Consider the following 25,651-nt stretch of genomic DNA (forward strand, 5'->3'; position numbering starts at 1 on the left):
GTGTTCCAAAGGAATCCTACCGTAAAGGAAACGGAAAAAGAGTTTGGGTTCCTAAAACAGGACGTAGAATTTACACTACCGGAAAGCAGAATGAAGAATTATATATTTATATATACAGTACAGACCAAAAGTTTGGACACACCTTCTCATTCAAAGAGTTTTCTTTATTTTCATGACTATGAAAATTGTAGATTCACACTGAAGGCATCAAAACTATGAATGAACACATGTGGAATTATATATTGAATTATATACATAACAAAAAAGTGTGAAACAACTGAAAAATGTCATATTGTAGGTTCTTCAATGTAGCCACCTTTTGCTTTGATCACTGCTTTGCACACTCTTGGCATTCTCTTGATGAGCTTCAAGAGGTAGTCACCTGAAATGGTCTTCCAACAGTCTTGAAGGAGTTCCCCGAGAGATGCTTGGCACTTGTTGGCCCTTTTGCCTTCACTCTGCGGTCCAGCTCACCCCCTAAACCATCTCGATTGGGTTCAGGTCCGGTGACTGTGGAGGCCAGGTCATCTGGCGCAGCACCCCATCACTCTCCTTCTTGGTCAAATAGCCCTTGATGCCTTCAGTGTGACTCTACAATTTTCATAGTCATGAAAATAAAGAAAACTCTTTGAATGAGAAGGTGTGTCCAAACTTTTGGTCTGTACTGTATATATATATATATATATTTATTTATATGAGGTCAAAAGTTTATGGACACCTGATCATGAGATTGCTATGTGCTTGTTTTTCAACATTCCATTCTGGGAAGATGTTCCACTAGATTTTGTGGAGATTTGTGGAAGTTCATTCAGATACAAGTGTGTTAGTAAATGACGTAGGTGAGGAAGTCAGGAGGCCTGAGGTGCAATCAGAGTTCACATTCATTCAAAGTCAATAGGGTTGGATCTCTACAGCAAGAGATCTTTGTCTGTCTTCATGGAGCTGGATTTGAGCACAAATTGCATCCAAAGAAGTCCAAAGAGAGGAGTTTCGAATTTCACAAAATAAAACCTTTAGCGTTCCACTTAAATATTCCGAATTATATCACACAATACTCAAATTCTACAACTCAAACGTTTCAGATTCCACCACGTGCTAATTAAGGCGTATAAAACATAAAAATGTCATTATTCCAGGTTACACAATCAAATATACTCAGTACTCAACCACTCCAAATAAATCTCCTTTATAACACAATTACAGTCGTGGACGCGTCCCAGACTCATCAGTGTGTGTAGGGAGTGTAGAGGAATCCTGTGATCGTTCTTAACCACACACACACACACACACACACACACACACACACACACACACACACACACACACACACACACACAATCTGCTATGAACAACACACTTACTGTTTATTAAGAACAATCACACCAGGGTGTGTTCGTGTCTAGACGATCACGTCACACAACTCTCTATATTGACCTCACCAACGCCTGATATACACACACACACACACACACACACACACCACCCCATTATTAAGGCTGCCAGACACCCCTCCTACAGTTTACCACACAGAGGCCAAACCTCATTCACTGAGAGTGACAGACAGAGGCCACGCCTCCTTCACTCAGAGTGACAGACACAGAGGCCACGCCTCTTTCGGTAAACCACACAGAGGCCACACCCCCTTCACTGAGAGTGGCAGACACAGAGGCCACGCCTCTTTTGAAATGATCAGCTTGATGAAGACCCATGAGCAGGAAGTAGATGCTGTGATTTGACATGAGGTCGTGACATTTCGCTCAAATCCTCATCACCTTGAAACATTTATTCATTTGAAGCTTTTTGGAAGTGTGTGTTTGAAATATTTTCTTTGTGAATTATTTAAAAGGTCAGGGCCCCTGCATGCTGCGCTGCACCTCCACACCTCCACAGCTCTACAGCTCCATATCCCCATACTTCCTCAGCTCCACACCTCTACAGCTCCATACCTCTATACCTCCACAACTCCATACCGCCTCAGCTCCATACCTCCTCAGCTCTACAGCTCTATACCTCCATACCTCCTCAGCTCCATACCTCCATACCTCCTCAGCTCCATACCTCCTTAGCTCTACAGCTCTATACCGCCATACCTCCTCAGCTCCATACCTCCTCAGCTCCATACCTCCTCACCTTCTCGGCTCCACACCTTCACAGCTCTACAGGTCCACACTTCTACCGCTCCATACCTACACACCTCCTCAGCTCCATACCTCTATACCTCCTCAGCTCCACACCTTCACAGCTACACACTTCCACAGCATGACAGCTTCATACCTCCACACCTCTAAAGCTCCACACCCTGCACAGCTCTACAGCTCCATACCTCCACACCTCTACAGCTCCATACCTCCTCACCTCCACACCTTCTCAGCCATATACCTCCACACCTCTACAGCTCCACAGCTCCATACCTCCTCACCTCCACACCTTCTCAGCCACACACTTCCACACATCCACAACTCAACACCCCCTCAGCTCCAAACCTTCTCAGCTCCATACCGCCATAACTCCACACCTACTTAGCACCACAACTCCACAACTCCACATAGAGGAAACTGGTGCCTCAAAAAAGGCAGAAATGAGGTGTGTTTCAGGAGAAAATGATACACTAGTCTGGACGAGACGTTACAAAATTCAGGATTATATCATTTACATTAAAACATCACAGTTTCAAATGACACACACACACACACACACACACACACACACACACACACATTAGCATATAAAGTTATACACATTAATTATGTTTATCTCAGTGTAACCTATGGCCTGGATCTGTACAAACACCAGCACTCTGAATCTTCCACCAACTTTCACACAAACAAACAAATAGAGTAAATTAGATAAATATGGTAAATGGAGTAAATATGGTAAATATGGTCAATGAAGTAAATATGGTAAATGTATTAAATATGGTAAATGGAGTAAATGGAGTAAATATGGTAAATGGAGTAAATATGGTAAATATGGTCAATGAAGTAAATATGGTAAATGTATTAAATATGGTTAATGGAGTAAATGGAGTAAATATGGTAAATGGAGTAAATGGAGTAAATATGGTAAATGGAGTAAATATGGTAAATGGAGTAAATGGAGTAAATATGGTAAATGGAGTAAATATGGTAAATGGAGTAAATATGGTAAATATGGTTAATGGAGTAAATATGGTAAATATGGTAAATAGAGTAAATATGGTAAATATGGTTAATGGAGTAAATATGGTAAATATGGTAAATAGAGTAAATATGGTAAATATGGTTAATGGAGTAAATGGAGTAAATATGGTAAATGGAGTAAATGGAGTAAATATGGTAAATGGAGTAAATATGGTAAATGGAGTAAATGGAGTAAATATGGTAAATGGAGTAAATATGGTAAATGGAGTAAATATGGTAAATATGGTTAATGGAGTAAATATGGTAAATATGGTAAATAGAGTAAATATGGTAAATATGGTTAATGGAGTAAATATGGTAAATATGGTAAATAGAGTAAATATGGTAAATATGGTTAATGGAGTAAATATGGTAAATGGAGTAAATATGGTAAATATGTTAAATGGAGTAAATGGAGTAAATATGGTAAATAGAGTAAATATGGTAAATATGGTTAATGGAGTAAATATGGTAAATATGGTAAATAGAGTAAATATGGTAAATATGGTAAATGGAGTAAATATGGTAAATAGAGTAAATATGGTAAATATGGTTAATGGAGTAAATATGGTAAATATGGTAAATATGGTTAATGGAGTAAATATGGTAAATAAAGTAAATATGGTAAATATGGTTAATGGAGTAAATATGGTAAATATGGTAAATAGAGTAAATATGGTAAATATGGTTAATGGAGTAAATATGGTAAATATGGTAAATAGAGTAAATATGGTAAATATGGTTAATGGAGTAAATATGGTAAATAAAGTAAATATGGTAAATATGGTTAATGGAGTAAATATGGTAAATATGGTAAATAGAGTAAATATGGTAAATATGGTTAATGGAGTAAATATGGTAAATATGGTAAATAGAGTAAATATGGTAAATATGGTTAATGGAGTAAATATGGTAAATGGAGTAAATATGGTAAATATGTTAAATGGAGTAAATGGAGTAAATATGGTAAATGGAGTAAATATGGTAAATGGAGTAAATGGAGTAAATATGGTAAATTTCTCTTCCTTTCCCGTGTACTTGACTAAGCACAGATCTTATAAATTGGTACTAAAGTAGAGCACTTCACGGTCTTTGCATAAACACAAGCTCAGTGTAAACACACACTTACAGGAATCCCTTTTTTGTAGCACATTTCCCAAATAAAAAGCCGTCCCTCCACTCGCTACATAATAAAGTACAATTTCATCATCAACCCCCCCCAAAAAAACCCTCCTTAATCCAGCTCTTTGAACACCGTGCCAAAACGGCCGTGTAAGAAAGAACAGAAAAACAGGAAGCTCAGACGGGTCTGAAAGAAAGAAATGAGAAAGAGTTCGGCTAAAAATATTTACCAAAGGGGTGAGGATAAATAACCACAGAACACAAACACGGGTTGAGGAAATCCTGCTTCGAGATACTGTATATCTGTGTGTATATATATATATATATATATATATATATATATATATATATATATATACTGTATAAATTTATATATGTATAAACAAACCAAAAAAACAAATAGATACATAAACAAACAAACAAATACATATTTTTATTTGATACACTGTTGTTTTCACTTTTAAGTTTGGGAGAAAAAAGGGAAATTGTTATAATTTCAGTGGTCTCTTTACCGATGTTATTGTAGACGGGTGTGAATTGTTTGGCCTGAAGAGCTCATAAACCCCTACACCGAGTCCCAAACACAGCCACGGTGCTCTACCTACAGAAACACAACACACCCGGAAAAACCGTTCATCTAACACCAGACCAGCAGTGATAAAACAGTGTATTTTTAACATCTCACACTCTGCTGATGTAACATTAGTGTAAATTTACAAGTAAAGAAAATGAGGACCAGGCAACATGTCTGGAGAAAAAGATCTCTAAAGCTCTGGAACTCAAACACACCCGGGACCAAGAGAACAGATTCGAATACAAACAATAAAAACGAAACGAATGATGCACAAATGCAGGATAAATAAAAAAACAACATTCTCAACGTAAATTATAAAATGTTCTCTATTTCAGTATAAATGTGATGTAAAGTAGTATTTAAAGATTAATGGTTTGGGGATGTTTTGGAGCAGGGAAGATTCCGGAAAGTGAAAGGAATCCTGAACCAACATGGCTCCCATTCCGTACTTCAACACCATGTAGTTCCGTCTGGACAACAAGATGATGAGATAAAGCGCACGTCTGAGTTCTGTACGTGTTATTTAGAGAGCAGACAGACGTCTGGAGTGATATCTATCATGGAACGACCTGCCCAGTCACCGCACCTCAATCCTACTGAACTGCGCTGAGATGAACAAGAACATCTCCATCTAGTGAAGAACATCTCTGGTGAGTTTAACAAAGTATTTCAGCTGAACGTTTGGAGAAACGCAGTGCTCGAACGCTGAGCGTGTGGAAAGCTGTTCTTCATGATAAGGGAGGATTTTACACTGAGAATAAAGTGGAACATCTGGACATTTCTAGATTTGTTTGGTCTGAGTGAATCTTCACGGCTGTTAAAATACAGAGTTTGAAACAAAAAGAAACATGTTTTTCTTAAACACCATAAAACACCCCACACAGTTTACAGCCACTATATATACATAATAATGAATTTAATTAGCTGATCAATAATAAATAAAGTATAAACAATGTGTTTAACGCCGCACGGCCGGATTCGTTTAAGAGAAGCCGAGCCGTTTCCACGGTTACCAAATTCAATCAGATGAGTGTTGATACCAACAATACAAATACTTTTTTAATGAATAATTCCTTCCTATTAAAAAGCATCAGCTTCAAGTTTTTTAATGGAAAAGAAGTAATTTGAGACGCAATGGAAATAAAATAGCAGAGAAAAAAATACATAAATAAATAAATGAAAACGTATTTTTTTCCCCGTTAAACCAGAAGAGCCTGAGATTTCTGATACACCTTTAGGTGCAGAGATTTGGATTCGAACCTTTTATTTGCCCACAACATTCAATTTCAGAAACAAGGGATACAATATGCACAACATATTATAAATACATCGGAGTGGAAGATCTTGAGTTGACCGTATTTTCTTTATTTCTTTATTTAAGTTCTTGAAATGTTGAATTTTTGGTATTGGGACACCCGACTTTTCCATCTAAATGTGGTTCTTTTAAACTCAGGCACAAACTCAGGCACACAATTCTATCAGACGTCTTTGGATGCTGCAAAAAATTTTCCCTTTACTTCAACTAGGAGACCCAAAACCTGTTCTAGCATTACATTTGTGCACAAAGCCATGAAGATCTGCTTTCCATGGGACACTCAAAGTGGAAGATCTCCTGCTATAGAGCTCCAAACCTATTGAACGCTGACTGCACCCCAGGTCTCCTCACCTCACCTCACCTCACCTCCATCAGAACCTGACTTTACTAACACCCTTGTAGCTGCATGAATCACACAAATCCCCATATCATCTAGTGGAACATCTTCCCAAAAGAATGGGGCGTACGTAGCAATCGTAAGATGAGGTGTCCACATACTTTTTCACCCATCCTCTAGTTTCATGCTGTGAAAAACGAACAGGCGATGAAAAGCCATTACACAGTTAAGTGGGGGGAAAAAAAAGAACCTCTGAAAGACTGAAGAAGTCAATAGAGTCGCCTGAGAGGAGAAGTCGGCGCTACATTGCTAGTCGTGACTCTTTACTCTGTGTCACGCAGCTGCTGAAAGAAAAAGAAAGGAAAGGAAAGGAAAGAGAGAGAGGAGGTATTGATTTCCTGGCGTTTCTACCCTACCATGCCGGTGTCAGGGAACGAGAAGATCTCTAGACCGCCTCCTTCGTGTGTTTTACAGGAAGGCCGAGGATGATTCACGGCTTCCTGATTCAAAAGAATAAAAAAGAAAAATAAAATAATAAAATAAATCTGCCCCCTTCCCAGTCCCCCATCACCCCCCCCCCCCCCCCCCCCGTCATCCTACAGCCTGGCGTTTTTTTTCGAGAGCTTCAGCGCTGCACTGGGTGCGAGCCAAACAAAACAATGTGTTGATAAAGTCCAGGGCTGAGGGAAGACCACAAAGGAAGTGCTGTTCAGCTGGACACACACACACACACACACACACACACACACACACACACACACACACACACACACACACTGATATCAGCACACGGCTTCGATACACACTCGATTCCCAGTGTCCATCTCTAACGTCCCAACTAACAAGATGTGACCTTTAACCCGACATCCTCGCCAAAAAAAAAACCTCCGGGGTCTTGTTGCATCACTGCGCCCCATGACCTCAGGGATCCATCCGCCAGACAAATATTTACTCTCAATTAAAACGAACGCTCTCCGTCCAAGGTCCGAGTTCTCCTACGTTTTTTCCCCCTGAGTCTTGTGTAACATGTGGCAGGGCCTGCCAAAGGAAAAACGTGCCAAGTGAGCCTTTTTTTAATGCGGGAGGAAACGCGGCTTAGAAAGGCCCGAGCTCGATCCAGCTCTCAAAGCCTGTTTTTTGGCAGGAACGTTCCACTACGATGGCCAAAAGTTTTTTCTTTTTTTTTTTTTGCGTAAAGCAAGACTTCCTCACGGATACGGAGTCAAATAAACGTCGAATCATTTTACATTTACGTTCGTTCAGCTGGCGGGTTTACGAGTAAATCGAGTGAGATCCGATTCAAACAGCACAAATAAAAACCAAAATCTGTGTATTTACACTTGTACAGGAAGTGACATCTGCCTGACCTCCATCTTATGAGTGTGATGATGGAGCCAGCAGACTGAGATTTAAGTGTGTACACTAAGACCGGTCGAAACACTGTCAGGATCGGATGTAGTAGATGTACAGAGCTCTGGATGCGCTCAGATACTTTTCACAGACTTTGGTGTGAAAACTCCTGCTTTAATTACACTCACACACTGTCATTAATAAACTCATCTTCAGAACGTATCTGTTCTAGAGTGTGGCGTATAAAGTGTGTATGGAGGTTATTGGGAATTCAGTGTCGATTGTGTATTATTGATATATTTTGTATAGAGATACAGTATGTATCTGTATTGTGTGTGTAGTAAATGTGTTTGTAAAGATAGTATTGTGTGTACAGTGAATATTTACAGTGTCGCTTAAATCTGTATTGTGTATAGTGTGAATATTGTGTATAGCGGGTATTTTTGTAGTGTGTATAGTATGTATATTGTGTATAGTATGTGTATAGTGCGTATAGAGAGAATTTGTATAGGGTGTATAGAATGTGTGTGGTGTATATAGTGTGTATAGTGAATATGGGTATAGTGAGTATGTGGACGGTGTGTATATTATGTATAATATGTGTATAGTGTGTATAGTGAGAATGTGTATAACGTGTGTAGAATGTGTGTGGTGTATATAGTGTTTAGTGTGTATAGTGTGTATAATGTGTATAGTCTGTGTATTGTGTCTATAGTGAATGTGTTAAGTGAGAATATTGTGTATATTGTGTATAGTATGTGTATAGTGTGTATAGTGAATCTGTATAGTGTGTATGTTGTGTATAGTATGTGTATAGTGTGTATAGTGAATGTGGATAGTGTGTATAGTGAATGTGGATATAGTGTAAATATTGTGTATAGCGAGTATTTTTGTAGTGTGTATATTATGTATATTGTGTATAGTATGTGTATAGTGCGTATAGTGAGAATTTGTATTGGGTGTATAGAATGTGTGTGGTGTGTATAGTGTGTATAGTGAATATGGATATAGTGTGAATATTGTGTATAGCAAGTATTTTTGTAGTGTATATATTATGTATATTGTGTATTGTGAATGTGTATAGTGTGTATATTGTGTATAGTGAGTATTTTTGTAGTGTGTTTATTATGTATATTGTGTATAGTATGTGTATAGTGTGTATAGTGAATGTGTATAATGTGTATGTTGTGTATAGTGTGTATAGTGAATGTGTATAATGTGTATGTTGTGTATAGTATGTGTATAGTGTGTATAGTGAGAATGTGTATCATGTGTGTAGAATGTGTGTGGTGTATATAGTGTGTATAGTGTGTATATTGTGTATAGTATGTCTATTGTGTGTATAGTGAATGTGTTTATTGTGTATGTTGTGTAAAGTATGTGTATAGTGTGTATAGTGAGAATGTGTATCATGTGTGTAGAATGTGTGTGGTGTATATAGTGTGTATATTGTGTATAGTATGTCTATTGTGTGTATAGTGAATGAGTATATTGTGTATAGTCGGTGTATTGTGTCTATAGTGAATGTGTTTAGTAAAAATATTGTGTATATTGTGTATAGTATGTATAGTGAGAATGTGTATAATGTGTGTGGTGTATATAGTGTGTATAGTGTGTATATTGTGTATAGTGAATGTGTATAGTGTGTATATTGTGTATAGTGAGTATTGTTGTAGTGTGTTTATTATGTATATTGTGTATAGTATGTGTATAGTGAATGTGTATAATGTGTATGTTGTGTATAGTATGTGTATAGTGTGTATAGTGAATGTGTATAGTGTGTATGTTGTGTATAGTGAATGTGTATAGTGTGTGTATTGTGTATAGCGAGTATTTTTGTAGTGTGTTTATTATGTATATTGTGTATAGTATGTGTATTGTGTGTATAGTGAATGTGTATAGTGAGTATTGTTGTAGTGTGTTTATTATGTATATTGTGTATAGTATGTGTATAGTGTGTATCGTGAATGTATATAATGTGTGTAGAATGTGTGTGGTGTGTATAGTGTGTATAGTGAATATGGGTATAGTGTGTATAGCGAGTATTTTTGTAGTGTGTATATAATGTATATTGTGTATAGTATGTGTATAGTGTGTATAGTATGTGTATTGTGTATATAGTGAATGTGTATAGTGAGAATGTGTATAGCGTGTACAGTATTTGTGTGGTGTGTATATTGTGTATATTGTGTTTTGAGTGTACAGAGTGTGTAGCTGGAATAATTTAGGAAAAAATCTCCCCAGTAAATATTCTTGAAAAGGCAGTAATAAGAAGCTACATGTCAGAATAACTGTGTTATGTGTGTGTGTGTGTGTGTGTGTGTGTGTGTGTGTGTGTGTGTGTGTGTGTGTGTGTGTGTGTGTGTGTGTGTGTGTATGATATGATATATCCGCTCTCTATACAGTGTCCTGGCAAATGTCATACACATAAATGTAGATAAACTAGTTGAAAAACTCCTTCAATAACAGACCTGCAGGCATCCAAGTGTTCCTCCATGAGCTCCTGGAAAAGCCAAGCGCAACATGGCAGCTCCGCACCGGAGGCACCTTGCAGCAGGGAGATAAATGAAGGAAGTCTTGGATGGCGGATGTGTCGCTTACATATTGTGTGCTTTAGAGATCCTGGAGTGTTCCTAGGCACTGGATGTGTGGTCATGGCAAACCCTCTCTCGCTCGAACCCACGCCAGGAAAAACAGTTCGTCCCCCCAAAAAAAGAAGCTTCTTCTTAAGCTTGGTTGCGTTCCCAGATTCTGAACAATCTCAGCGTTACCGTTTGGCAAACGATCCTGAGCATGCTGGACGCGGCGCTCGTCCCTCAGCCACTTCTCCAATCAGCACAATCCGTTTCACACCGACGTTCTCCATTCTGCTTTTACAGCTAGGTGATGGAGAATGGCGTAAAAAAAGGTTCTGCTCTGCAGCAACACAACAATCCATCTGAGACCTGACATACACAGCCCTTTCGCCCGAGCAGCCGACAGCAGGGAAAATAAACGTCAGGCGTCCTGTCGGACTTTTCACAGCTGACCGAGAGGGTTTTAAATCAGACTCCTGGGAATGACGGACCTTTTCCTTTTAACACCACCTTTACAACATAAACTAGCATAAAAAACAAACAACAACACAAAAAACGTGACAAATTAGGCCGGCATAACCGAGTGCAGCCTTGCGGATTAACTGCGGAATAAAAAGTGCTGATGACCAACAAAAGAGCGAGAGGGAAAAAAACCCAGCTATTCATCGCTTTGGCACGGGGGCTAAACTCGGATAGCGTTCAGATAAACGCTGCGTTTGAGTTATTGCCCCGTGATGCTCCGGTGGCACTTTTATTGATAACACCCACCGATCCGTTGGTGCTAAATTGATGAGAGAAGGAATAAAACTTCCCGGGACGGGGGTTGGGGGTGGGGTGGGGTGGGGTAGTGGAGACGACTGATGCCAAGGTTGAGACGCATTGCTACGACAATGAAGAGGCCTCCCTAACCCCCCCCCTCCCCTTTAAGTTACAATACATTAACTCGCCAAATGAATTTTCAGCCGAGACCAGTTTCGGCGATGAGTAAGTACACAGCCGCTGAGGTAATCTCCAGAAATTATTTTCATTACGCTCGCAGTGAATAGATTCCCTTCTGAAAATGCTAACCGGTAAGATCCAACTTCCAGTAGTGGACAAAGTACACAAACCATGTACTTGAGTTAGATACACTTGGTAAAATATTACTGTAGTAAAAGTGCTCAACTTACATAAAAGCACAAAAGATTTTGCCTTCAAATGTACTGAAGTATCCAAAGTACTATGATTTATTACACCAATAATGTTCCAATTATCATTTTTAGCACAAGACTCTTCACTTAATCAAGCCCTCACATTTAAAACGGTCATATTTTAAAAGACGTTTTACTCATATTATATCTGTATTTGATAATAAAGGTTGGCTTTACAACTAAAATATCCCGTAGATATTAAGTGATAAATAATAGATAAATGTTGATCGCTGAAACTATCGGCAAAAATCCATGCCCATAGTTTTTCCAGCTTCCGGTCAGCTGTCACTACGAGAGCGGCCTCTAGAGGTGAATCACTGACACCACATGCTTTTGTTTTTACACAAGAGACTGCGTGCTGCACGGAGAGCGCCATATTTTATTTATTAATGTCATGTTTCTTTGTTTTTATCCAGTATCCATTTTAAAAACCGGCTATCAGTGTCGGAGAAATACACGATTGTTTATTAAAGCCTAATTATTTGTTAGATTCACCCATTAAACAAGTAAAAGTTTTGATTAGAATACCAATGAATATTTGAATAAATTCATAATGATAGTAATAATAGGAGAAGTAACAAAAACTAATTTAGCATAAAATGGCTTAATATACAGTATACATTTAAAATCATAATAAAATCTCCACAATAATACCGCTAGTCACAGCGTGATTTTCTGTTACAGAAGATTTTCTTTTAAAGAAAGAAAACCTTATGTGGGCCTCACAGAAAAGTTTGGGGACCCCTGGTGTAATGTGACCCTCAGCACACTGATCTAGTAACAGAATGATATTAATGAGTCAAACACTGATTTCTATTACAATTATCATGAACTCAAAACCTTAAAGAAAAATCGTGATAATGAGGTCTCGTGTGTTGTGAGTTCGAGTCTGGAGTTTCTTCATCATTTATTCCTTTCTAGATGCTCTGCTTGCTGTTAAACTGATGCTGAACTGTATGTTGGTGCTCAGTAGATTTTTTTTTATCCACTCATAAATAAAAAGGAATCACTGATTTAGAAAATGTAGTAAAAAGGAAGATATTTGGTTTTGAAATGTAGTGAAGTTACAGTAAATTTCTTTCCTGGTAAAATACAGATACGTGAAAAAGCTTCTAAAGTACAGTAATGAATTACATTTACTTCATGACTCTGCCCCACTGCCTGCTGGATACTGTTCTGTTTCTGCTTTCAACGCATTAACAAGGTCTGGTTCTCTTGTGAATATTGTAAACCTCCACCCCCAGTCCCTGGGCAAGGCCTCCAAACAAAGTGGCTTTCAATAAGCACAGGGTCACCACAGAGGCCACAGAGAGGGGGATGAAGCCTGACTAGATGCCAGAGGCAGGAGAAAGAGCTGATGAATCATGTGAGCGCGTAGCAGAGACAAATCATTTACATTTACGCCATTCAGTAGACCCTCTTTATCCAGACCCACTTACAATGATCTCATTCATACAACTGAGCATTTGAGGGCCTTGTTCAAGGACCAGCAGTAGAAGCATAGAGGAGAAAGGTGATGGAGACGAGGTGGTGGATGAGGAGGAAGAAGGTGATGGAGACGAGGTGGTGGATGAGGAGGAAGAAGGTGATGGAGACGAGGTGGTGGATGAGGAGGAAGAAGGTGATGGAGATGAGGTGGTGGATGAGGAGAAAGAAGGTGATGGAGATGAGGTGGTGGATGAGGAGGAAGAAGGTGATGGAGATGAGGTGGTGAATGAGGAGAAAGAAGGTGATGGAGATGAGGTGGTGGATGAGGAGGAAGTAGGTGATGGAGATGAGGTGGTGGATGAGGAAGAAGAAGGTGATGGAGATGAGGTGGTGGATGAGGAGGAAGAAGGTGATGGAGATGAGGTGGTGGATAAGGAGGAAGAAGGTGATGGAGATGAGCTGGTGAAAGGAATATGGAAAATTAGGGGTTGATAGACAGTATGGAGGAAATTGATGGAGATGAGGTGGTGGATGAGGAGGAAGAAGGTGATGGAGATGAGGTGGTGGATGAGGAGAAAGAAGGTGATGGAGATGAGGTGGTGGATGAGGAGAAAGAAGGTGATGGAGATGAGGTGGTGGATGAGGAGGAAGAAGGTGATGAAGATGAGGTGGTGGATGAGGAGAAAGAAGGTAATGGAGATGAGGTGGTGAATGAGGAGAAAGAAGGTGATGGAGATGAGGTGGTGGATAAGGAGGAAGAAGGTGATGGAGATGAGGTGGTGAATGAGGAGAAAGAAGGTGATGGAGATGAGGTGGTGGATGAGGAGGAGGAAGGTGATGGAGATGAGGTGGTGGATGAGGAGGAAGAAGGTGATGGAGATGAGCTGGTGGAAGGAATATGGAATATGAGGTGATAGACAGTAAGGAGGAAAGTGATGGAGATGAGGTGGTGAATAAGGAGGAGGTACGATTGGACGAGGTAAAAGAGGAAGAGTTCGAACGGAGAACATGATGCAACAAAACAAAGAAGGAATTCAACATTTTCCACATTGTCCAATAAAAGTGAAGCTCTTCTCCCTCAGCAGGAGCGTAAAGCTGTCGGCCACGGAGCTGATTTATCCCACCACAACACTCCTCACTACACACACACACACACACACACACACACACACACACACACACACCTCCCACTCAGTTCTTCTTTGGGTTCCTGTTCCTCTAGTTTCTTTCTCCTGTAAATGTAATGAGATTGCAGTATAGAAAACGCTGACTACACTTAATTCCCTAATAACACAAAAAGCCAGCAAGCCACACACACACAAACACACACACACACACACACACACACACACACACACACACACACACACACACACAGAATACAGAACAGGATACGGAATGAAGTGATTCTTCAATATTATAATAATTGTTACAATAATTTTTATAAAAATTATGAATATAATTAATGATTAACTTCATAATTGCAGACTGACAAAGAAAATATCAATGTTAAAACTTTAAAAAAATCATAACACAAAATTTTATATATATATATATATATAATTCAGGGTTCTGGAGCTTCTTTACATACTGTACACTATACAATTTTCCAGCCAGATGTTGAGGACCAACCTCCAGCGTGATATTCGTGCACAAAGCCATCTCCATGAAGAACTCCTTTCCATTGCTTGGAGTGAAAGATCTCCTCACCTCACCTGTATCAGTACCTTTACTAACACCCTTGTAGATGAACGAATCTCCAATAAACTCGACAAAATCTCCACAAAATCTAGTGAAACATCTTCCCAGAAGGGTGGAGCTTTTTTATAAAAGAAAAGTGGAGACTAAATGTAGAATGGGACGTTTAAAAAACAGCACATAGCAATCTTATGGTCAGACGTCCACAAACATTTGTCCATATAATGTATCTGACTGACATTATAATTGAATATATACATACACACATATGGTATCGTATAGAAGTTTCGTAATCAATAAGGCTTTTATGTTGTATTGAATTAGCGTACATCCATTCAAAAACATCCATTCAGGTCCGAATTTTCATATTTTCTAGGTGTCCACAAACTTTTGACCAGATTGTGTATATAATGTGTATGATTAGATATATATATATATATATATATATACACACACACACACACACACACACACACACACACACACACACAGTAAAGAGGTTGGACAGAGAACGCACGTCTTCCTCCTCCTCCTAGCATAAAAATAAACTAAGCTACAATGACGTTTTATTGACTTGGACAGATTTGCGATTTCTATTCAATTCTATTGTAATTTTCGTGAACCTACAGAGAGCGGCGTGGTGTGAATAAACCCATCAGGATGTCTACGGGGAGAAGGCGTTGTGTACGTACCGCACGTGACCCGGGGCTCTGCGCTCAGGGACACGCGGCCGCGAGCTAATTACTTTTCTCTTAAGATGGAGCAGATTTACTCACCAACAAAGGTCAAGGATTCGGGGTTAATTGAGTTGGGATTTTAATTACAGCGTGTTTATGAGAGACCCGGCGCAGGCGATATCCGTTTCCCTGGTAGGAGGAGGATGGATTGTTCAAGGAATGGAAACAAAAGGGCTGTAAACTGACCTTATTAAAGGTCTTCAGGAGATGAATGGAGAATGGAAAGGATGGAGAGAGAAAGCGCTAGCTAGGAGAAGCGTCTGGGTTTGTTTAGTAGCAGAGTGCAGAGGCGATAAACGGGCCTCAGGGTCAAACGAGACAGGAGCTGTCAGATGAGGCTTCAGGGGGGTTTCTAACCACGGAGAGATACTTCGTAATATCGAGTGATCTTACTTCCTCTGACACTTGGATGCTAATCGGCATCACAGTAAAACATCTACAGCGACGTCTCGCCAGATTCTTTTATGCCTTTGGGGCCGAAAGTTTAGGGACACCTGACCATAGGATTGCTGTGTGCTTCTTATTTTTTGGAGACTCCATTTGCTCTTACAATAACTTCCACTCTTCTGGGAAGTTCCACTAGATTTCTCCTTCAGATACAAGGGTGTTGGTAAAGTCAGCTACTGATGTAGGTGAGGAAGTGTGCAGTCAGTGTTCACATTCATTATTAGGGTTGAAGCTCTGCAGCAGTAGATCTTCCACTCCGAACCATGGAAAACATCTTCATGGAGCTGAACGTTTTAAGAAGGAACCACATCTGGGTGGAAACGGCAAGTGTCCGAATACTTTTGGCAGCACAGTATATAATAGTCTGGTCTTCTCCATGTTTGCGTCTCGTTCGTTAGGGAATCTCGAGATGGATTGGGGATCCTCGAGCACTCCAAGATTAGCGAAGAACGTCAGATTAGGGAGAAGATAACCACTGGGACTTGTTAGTATAAACATCTGCGAATGTTGATTTACTGATTTATTTTTATTTGTTTATTTGCTAAAATGGAGTTGTGGCTACAGTGAAAGGAGACGTGTTGAATTTGGGTTTCTTGCTTTAGTAATGACGTTCATTCTCACTGTGCTCTGTTCTACTGCGTTCCTCTATTATACTGATGGGTTCCATAGACGTGGCGTCATAACGATGATTACCAAATATAAAACACAGCTAGCCATGTGAGAACGCTTTACGCTAGAAGTCGAGAAGTCAAAAATTAGACCGGGACGTGAAAAAGTTTTCGAGCTCTGATCCTGATCTTCCTGCTTTTAGGACGCTATGAAATGGATAAAAAAAAAAAAAAAAAACCCCGAGACATTATTAAGGATTTACGGGTGAAATGCGCTTTATAAGGACCCCGTTCTCTCTCCCACAGTCAGACTCCCATCAGGCGTCCGTCCCTCCTCCGTCAGTTTCCCTGCTGCTCGACAGCCCACGCTGCCCACCATAACACAGAGGAAGTGTCTCCTGGTTGCTATGGTGAGCTTCTTCACTGTTGCCATGACACCATCTCTCCCCTCCGCCCTTGTGCGATGGCATACCTGGACATTTATGTCTGCGCTACACCCACGCTCCTCTGCTCTCTGCTTCAAACGAGCTCCAACATCAAAGCTCTGCCTTCCGAAATACGGTCGAGCAAACAATTTAGTATTAATTACAAAAATAAAATTGGGCCTTTTACCCGAACACCTGCTCCATGAACGTTCTCGCTGTTCGTAAGTCACATGACCATGACGCCCTAAAGGCTTGACGACTCACTAACCAATGAGAGTAAAAGCCCTCTTAAGCCCCGCCTCACGAGGTAGCATGAAATGCCCCATGAGATAGCATGAAATGATACCTTCACTTAAACTTGGAGACCCAAACCTGTTCCTGCTGACTGCACCCCCAGGCCTCTTCACTTCACCAACATCTGTACCTGACTTTACTAAGTGGCTCAATTAATCTTCACTAGTGGAACATCTAATATATATATATATATATATATATATATATATATATATATATATATATATATATATATATATATATATATACATACACACACATACACTTACAAAATGCATTTGTCGCAGCTTATATTTCAGATAGAAATTCAATTAAGTGGCACAAATAAATAAATAAATAAATAAATAAATAAATAAATAAATAAATAAATAAATAGCCATTTAGACCATTAGTGTGTGAGCAGAACCAACCTTGACTTTGACCTTGACTACAATTCACCTAAATCTCCATATATACAGTATTACACGTCCAAAGGTTTGTGAACACCTGAGGATAACATTGCTGGGTGCTTCTTTAACGTCCCATTCCACATTTAGTTTAAATTAACTGTTATAATAAGCTCCACTCTTCTGGGAAGATGTTCCACTGGATTATTGTGAGGATTTGTGGAAAATCATCATCCTATACAATTGTTTGCCTCCATGTTTGGGTAAAAAACAAGGCACGTCTTTACTAATAATGAAGCTGTTGGAGTTCACTCCTTGTGCTGTTTATCTAATTTTATCTATTCTGTTTATTCTATTTCTCATTTTCTTCTCCACTCCGTCTCCATCTTGTGCTATTTCTTCAAATCCCTGTATTCACCATAGAAGTTCCACCACATGCAGAAATCCTCCATGGTGCTCACTGAGGTCTTTAAGAAATGTCTACAATCACTGTTTCACTCTGGATAGAACTGGACCTGGATGTTACTATGGTTACAGGTGTTTTTTTCGATTTAACTGACGAACGCAAACTAGCTGCGTGTTTAAAGCTCACACCTGAACTCCATCCAGCGAATCACAATCTAGTATATACACCTGAACTCCTTCCAGCCAATCAGAATCCAGTATTCACACCCAAACTCCTTCCAGCCAATCACAATCCAGTATTTACACCTGAACTCCTTCCAGCCAATCACAATCCAGCATTCACTCTGACCTGGGTGTAAATAGCGTTACAGGTGAGTTCCCACACTCCGTCTGCAGTCTGAGTGAAGCGTCTCTCAGAAACACTGCATGACTGCTGCCAAGTGAACTGTCAAGGATAGCATTTAGGTGACATTGCTAACGTTTAGCAGCATCTCTCAGCACGGGCTCAGAGTGACAGACAGACCACTGAGGCTTCGGTTTCCGCTTGAGTACGCTCTCTCAGTCATATCTTATTTGATCAAGCTCCGAAAGTGCTGCGTCTGACTGATGTTTGGGTATTTTTACTTGTGGTTGAACAGACCAGGAAATGACCTTGTGGAAGAAATAAAATACAAATAAAAACACCATGTGGAACACATAACCGGAAACTTCAGCGATTTGATTTAGCTGTTAAGGGGGTGGTGAGTTTTTTATTTCGTTCCTTCACATTAACACACTGGCACTTCCTTCAGAGACCTGCTGCTAATATAGTAATATGACGTTATTAAAATCTACAGTCTGATCATGCTGAAAAAAACAGTGATTTCTTCATCTTGTATTTCTTTTCCGAAAAGGATTTTTTCGGATAAATCAGGCAAATGTGAAGATAAACACAGAATGGTACTATACAACAGTGACCGTAACAGTGCAAGAAAAGTCAACATGAGGTACAGTGTTGTAATGTTGTCACGTGAGACACAATACAAAATGCTGTTATCTCAAGTGTGGTTTTTTTTTTATTTCTTATTTATTTGGAGTGTTGTTTTTTAATGCATGTCTTAATTTCCTCAATATTTATCAATATAATGAATATATTCACATTTATTATGCATTTTCATGATTCAGTACAGATTTTTATTTTTTACTTTAGTAATGAAGTTCATTCAAATTTTCCATGGAGTTTTAAAAACGATCTGTTGATTAATCAGTTATCGGCAAGTACGATCCAACCAATCGTTATCGGTATTGACCTCCACCGTCATTAGGGCTGTGTATCGGCAAAAATCTGGCGAAACGATACGCATCACAACAAAGGAGTTGCAATACGATACGTTGCCATACTGAAAGCAAGGCGATATACATTAATTCCCCGCTTTACCGCGGTTCGAATCTGGCACAGGGATAATTAATTAGTTTGGCTGATTTTCCAGGTCTCTCACAAAATGCATCATTGACCAAAACACTTATAGGGAATCATTTTATGGAGTTTTATGTTAAAATAAGGACATTTATTAATAAAAATATAATGACTAATTAATGAAATAAAATGTTAATACAGTACAGTACCGTATACATAAAATAGCATTTTTAGGGTGGTCGTTAGTTTATTAGTTATTTATCACGGGCGGTTTTGGAACGTAATCTATAAATGGGGATTACTGTATTTGGCTATTTCTTATTTTAGAAATAGAATATATTTTTAGGAAAGCTGTCATTAAAAGACACACCACTATATTGCAAAAAAAAATATATTTACCAGAACACAGTGGAGTTTGCATTGATTACACCTAAAATGACACGCTAACCCTAATCCCTTACACCTACCCTACCATAAAACCTGTACCAGCCCGTACCCGTATCACCTCAGTGCCATCAAATGGTTTACAATACACAAACACAATTAGTATCATTGTAGCTAACATGGCCATTTTTTACAATATTTTTGAATCTGATGCACATAGTCATCAAGACACCTAATATAAAGTAGAATTGATGATGATCACATCATATTATTAGTATTAGCATTAGCATTAGGCTAGTAGTAGAAGCATGATGCTAACCAGTGTTTTACATCAAAACGCTACAACCGTAGGGAGGCAAGAAAATAAAGAGTAGGAAAGATTATTATTTCTTCTATAAATGTAGAGAAATGCAATTCCGCTCTAACTTTAGCTTAGTGTTGAAAGCGCTGGTCTTTAAGCCACAAATTAAGCTTCGTCTGGTTATAAGTGCAACAACGAACACATCAGAAAGTCAATCAACGCTGCTACTACTTCCAGCGAAAGTTCTACCTGTAATCGTTTTTACAGCAGGAAACGTGTGGATATGAATGCTAACATTAGTGGTGGGCCCTCATGCTAGTACTTCCTGTCACTGTTTAAGTTCAGATACAAGAAGATGCTATCTATCCAGCGGTCAGGATAGAAATTCAAGACGCAAACGACTGGCACGAATCCAAGTCAAGTCAAGTCAAGTCAAGTTTATTTGTATAGCGCTTTTCACAACAGACATTGTCTCAAAGCAGCTTTACAGAAAACAACAGTGAAGGTGAATGGTGTGCGTTTGTCCCTGATGAGCAGCCGTGGCGACAGTGGCAAGGAAAAACTCCCTTAGATGATATGAGGAAGAAACCTTGAGAGGAACCAGACTCAAAGGGGAACCCATCCTCATATGGGTGACATCAAGAGTTTGGTCATAAATCTTTCAACAATACAGAACAATTTGTGATCATCATAGATCCAGCATCAGCTTCTCCATGCCAGGGCCTTTAAACACTCGGCATCTACTTCTCCATGATCATCCATAGGTCCATAATCTTCACGAGGTGGGACGTGACTGGAGCTGGCCAAACCTCAGGATGCCTCGGGATGGGGAGAGAAAGAGAAGCAGTGGAGAGGAATTAGCGTAGCTGCTGTTCATGATATTAACAGCACAAGTTGATAATGTGCATGTGATCAGATGTTCTGGAGCACAAGGTTGTGATGTGATGTGTGTGATGTGTGTTATGTGTAGGCTTTGCTAAAAAGATATGTTTTTAATCTACACTTAAACTGGGAGAGTGTATCTGAACCCCGAACACTGTCAGGAAGACTATTCCAGAGTTTAGGAGCTAAATGTGAAAATGCTCTACCGCCTTTAGTGGACTTTGCTATTCTAGGAACTACTAGAAGCCCAGAGTTTTGAGATCTCAGGGAGCGTGACGGATTGTAGCGTGTTAAGAGACTGGATAGATACATGGGAGCCAAACCATTTAGTGCTTTATAAGTGAGCAGCAGTAGTTTGTAGTCTATTCGAAACTTAATAGGAAGCCAATGTAGGGACGATAAGATTGGGGTTATATGATCGTATTTTCTTGACCTAGTAAGAACTCTTGCTGCGGCATTCTGAACTAACTGAAGCTTGTTTATTAATGATGCAGGACATCCACCTAGTAATGCATTACAGTAGTCTATTCTAGAGGTCATAAACGCATGAGAATCCAACAAAAGTAATTTTTTTTACAGTATCGCTGAACGAAATATCACGATACTCACGTATATCGATATTTTCCTACACCTCTAACCTTCATTTTTTCAGAGATACATTTACAGAGACTAATTAATGAATGTAAAGCTGCTTTGTGAGGACGCTCACGTTTTAAAGCACAATACAAAGAAGCTGACTACAGAATACACATATACTGATCGAATTTATGAATGAAAAGTCATTTTTAAGTACTAAACATCCAGATAGAAATGGTGTACGTGGCAGGTCTTGCTCGTTCTGTTAGAACGGGTATGCAAAAGGCTTGCATTCATTTCTTTGACATTGTTATCCTTTGCACTCTGCATGCTAGAGAGCCGGAGGACAATGAGACAATGGACGGCACTCTCCAAGCTCAGGTTAATAAACGCTTTCCAACAGGCCTCCAGTTTGGCTCTGTGGAGGTTAATTATACACAGAACTCCAGCTACACGCGCCCAATTCTTTTTTCAATTTTATGTAAATTGCACACTCGCTCTAGTGCCTAAAATAACACTGAATCCCAAGGGCAAGTCAGAGGGCTGGATAAATCCTGAAGAACCCAAAAAGAAAAAACCCTATTTAGATACGGAGTTCCTGACAGGTCCGTTCAACGAGGTCGTTTCTGGCGTCTCGTTCCATATCTGTGGCTCTCGTAAACAAGCCCCTTCACACACCCTGGGAAAATCAATTTCACAGTGGTAGATTAGCGAGGAGAAACAATATGGAGCCGCAGGACAGAGCGCAGGAGACAATTAATTGTCGAAGGTTCGTGTGAGTCCACGGAGTTTCAAACAGACAGCATTTTTATGTACCTCTTGACATAACTGGTTCATCTTGGTGAAAATGCAAAGGAACCAGAGACCTGCTGTGAATTTCGAACACTCCATGAGGCAATCTGTTGTCTGCAATATGACACATTTGTGTGAGAGAGAGGGATACATATTTATTACTCATCAGAATGCGGCGTGATCAGCGTATGCTCAGAAAAATCATCTCGGTGTCGTAATGGCGTTTTGAGCTGTCGAGAGCCGAGTATTTTCATCCACGGCTTTTAACCTTCCCTTATCTTCGTACTCGAGACACTTCCCGCTCGCGCCAAGTTCGATCATCCTCCAATGCTCTCTCAGTCTGAAACGCTAGGCTGATTCCCAAGTATCTGTGAAAAAGCAAGAAGGGAATGGAAGGAGGAAGGGAATGAGAGAGAAGAAGGAGGAGGAGGAGGGAGTCGATTTCTAATTCTGCGCTACAAGCCCTGGGGTGGTTTGTGGTACTCAGAGGGACATGTTGTAGAACAGATGCAACAAGACTCCTGGATCAGATAGAGATGTTCAGAGTTGTGTTAAGAGATCAGAGGAGTGGAAACAAATCGTGCTGAGTAATCGGAGGAGATGGACCAGTTGAGACCAGGACTCTGTGGGAAGCAGGTCCCTCTAGACACGGCCCTCACATTCCATGGTTCCAGATATGTTACTTACAAAGAGCTTCTCAACTGTCAAAAGGCACACCTTTAGTTCAAAGCTACAATCAGGTATCTGCCCCAAGACCTTTTCGATGGTCTATGGTGCTTGAAATGGGGCTTGTGTATGAGAATGAAAAAGTGGAGGTGGGAGATCATAGTTTAGCTGTTGGACTTCTGATCAGAAGGTCGTGTATTCAAATCCCAGCACCGTCAGGCTGCCACAGCTGAGCCCTCGAGCAAGGCCCTTAATCCTGCTCCATGTATAAATCAGATAATTGTAAGTCACTCTGGTTAAGAGTAGCGTTTAAGCGATACTGATATCTAGGTTGGACTGTACTTACCAATAACCGATTATTAAATAAAATAATAGACAACAGCACTGAATGTAAATGTGCTAAAGAAAAAAATATGAATATATTTATTTTATAATTAATAATTCTAAATATATATTAATAAATTATTAATAATAAATATAGTGCTCAATTGTAAAAACTAACAGCACATGGATTTAGTGGTTCACCTCTAGAGGCCGCTCTCGTAACGACAGCGGACCGGAAGCCGGAAAAACTATCGGTATGGATTCTTGACGATAGCCGATAGTTCCAACAATCAACTATTGGTGCCAATTAATCAACAAAACTGATTAATAAATAATCGTCAAAACCATGAATCAGTCAACCTTCACACATAGCACAAGCTTGTGTTAATGCACAAAGCAAAAGGTTTAGATCACGTTTAATGATTTGATGTAAATGTACAATCCGAACCCTTTTCCTCTGCAAACCCTCACTTTCCAGAGCTTGTCCGGTTCGACTCGTCCCCCTCCAGCATATCAATCCCTGGAGAGCACCAGTCGCGGAAAACAACATTTAGTTCTCCTGCACCTCTCAGACCCGAGACTAATGGAGCTGACTGCTTCTCACAACAACATCCAAACACCCACCCCTCACCCCCTCACCATCGAGGCTCCTGAAAATCAGCCACGATGCTATAAAAAAGTCCTGTAAACTATTAACCATGCGGCGTTAGACTAGACATAAACGTGTTCTGCCAGAAGACAATACTGGATGAACACCCACAGATCTACAGATCCACCGATCCTCAGACCCAGGCTCTGATTCATGCTCAGAGAAAGCATTTTCTCTTTATTCACTCCGAAATCCTTCCTAAAACCTCAAACTCCCATGTGCACACGTTTTTCACTTTCAATAACTATAACAGTGTAATTTAAAAAGAAATGAAAAAAAAAAACTCTGGTCAAAAAAGACAAATTTTCCAAAGAGTCTCTTTAAATTGTTCACAATATGCAATTCTTGTACACTTATTCGTATTATTTTTCGATTTAGTACACGTCTGCGCGATCCTTTTTACGTGCGGAACATAGTTACGATCCGAGTTTCCTCAGGAACTTTTTAAGTGCCGGACCGCAAGTTTGTTTAGTTTCTGCCTTGCAATTTGAGCACATTTTTATTATTATTATTAAACTGAAAAAACGTACACAACAGTGCCAGCGGTATAGAAAAGAAACTAAAGTGAGCGCAGTGTCACCGTGGCTGCTCACGCCATGCTGGAAATATGATTTTTAGTGCACGTGTGAAATCGCAGCCACTTCCTGGTCATTGCCAGCGCTAGCACCATGGATCCTTTGCCTTTTTATTTCCAGCTTCAAGAATTTCTCTTACAAGTAGAAAATCCTGACAATTCCACATATCGAGAGAGTGAATGAATGAAGGATGGAAGGAATGAACATTTATTCAAGTAAATAAAATATAAAATGTAAAACAAACGCACACAACAAACTTGTACACAAATCTGTATTATTCAAACGGGGTCTAACAAATGTAAAGAATTTAATTACATTTTTCCATTTATTTAATTAAATTTAAACAATTTAATTTGAGCCAATTAAATCGATTACTCGATTTAATCAATATAAAAAAAGTGTATTATATTTCATTTTTCATACATTTTATTTTTATAAAATATAATTGTATTTATTATTTAACCAAGTAGCCATTTATTTTACAATTGCTTCAAAAATTTAAACTGTTCATGTTCACAAATAATCATAATAATAAGCTACATTAATAACAATTCCCCCCCCCCCGAACTCCCCCCATGTTTTTGTGTACCGTTACACAACTATTCCTTTGCGATTGTTGTATGTCAGACTGTACAACAGTCAAAAACAAGGTCTGAAATTTTGACGTTATTGATCTGTGACACGTTCAGACCTGCGTTCTCTCGATAGCGATAGCTACCAGTAAACACAAACAATCTGTAACATTTATTTCATTCATGTCGCCTTTATAATTTAAAAAACGTCCTACAAAAACACTCATTTTCTCTCTATAACTCAATAAGTTTCTCTTCTTGAAATGAAAATGTCCACCTGACTCGTTTCCACAGACTATTCCAGTCTAATCAAACTGTTACCACAGAGTTAACAAGACTTAAACCTGGTAAACAAAGCCAACTCCATAAAGATACATGGGTTGGAAAAGAAGATCTGCTATAGAGCTCCAACCCTATTGAATAATGAATGAATGTTAATGCTGACTGCACCCCAGGAACCTCCTCACTTCCTCACCTACATCAC

General features: G+C 39.4%; 1 protein-coding gene across 1 annotated transcript in view; it reads right to left on the reverse strand.

The window, feature by feature from the left end:
• LOC310734945 (C-terminal-binding protein 2) overlaps window positions 1-25,651 on the reverse strand; it is a 74,696-nt gene that overhangs the window by 31,859 nt on the left and 17,186 nt on the right. The window lies entirely within an intron of this gene.

The sequence above is a fragment of the Silurus aristotelis genome (genome assembly GCF_946808225.1).
Source record: "Silurus aristotelis genome assembly, chromosome: 12".
Classification (NCBI taxonomy): Eukaryota; Metazoa; Chordata; class Actinopteri; order Siluriformes; family Siluridae; genus Silurus; species Silurus aristotelis.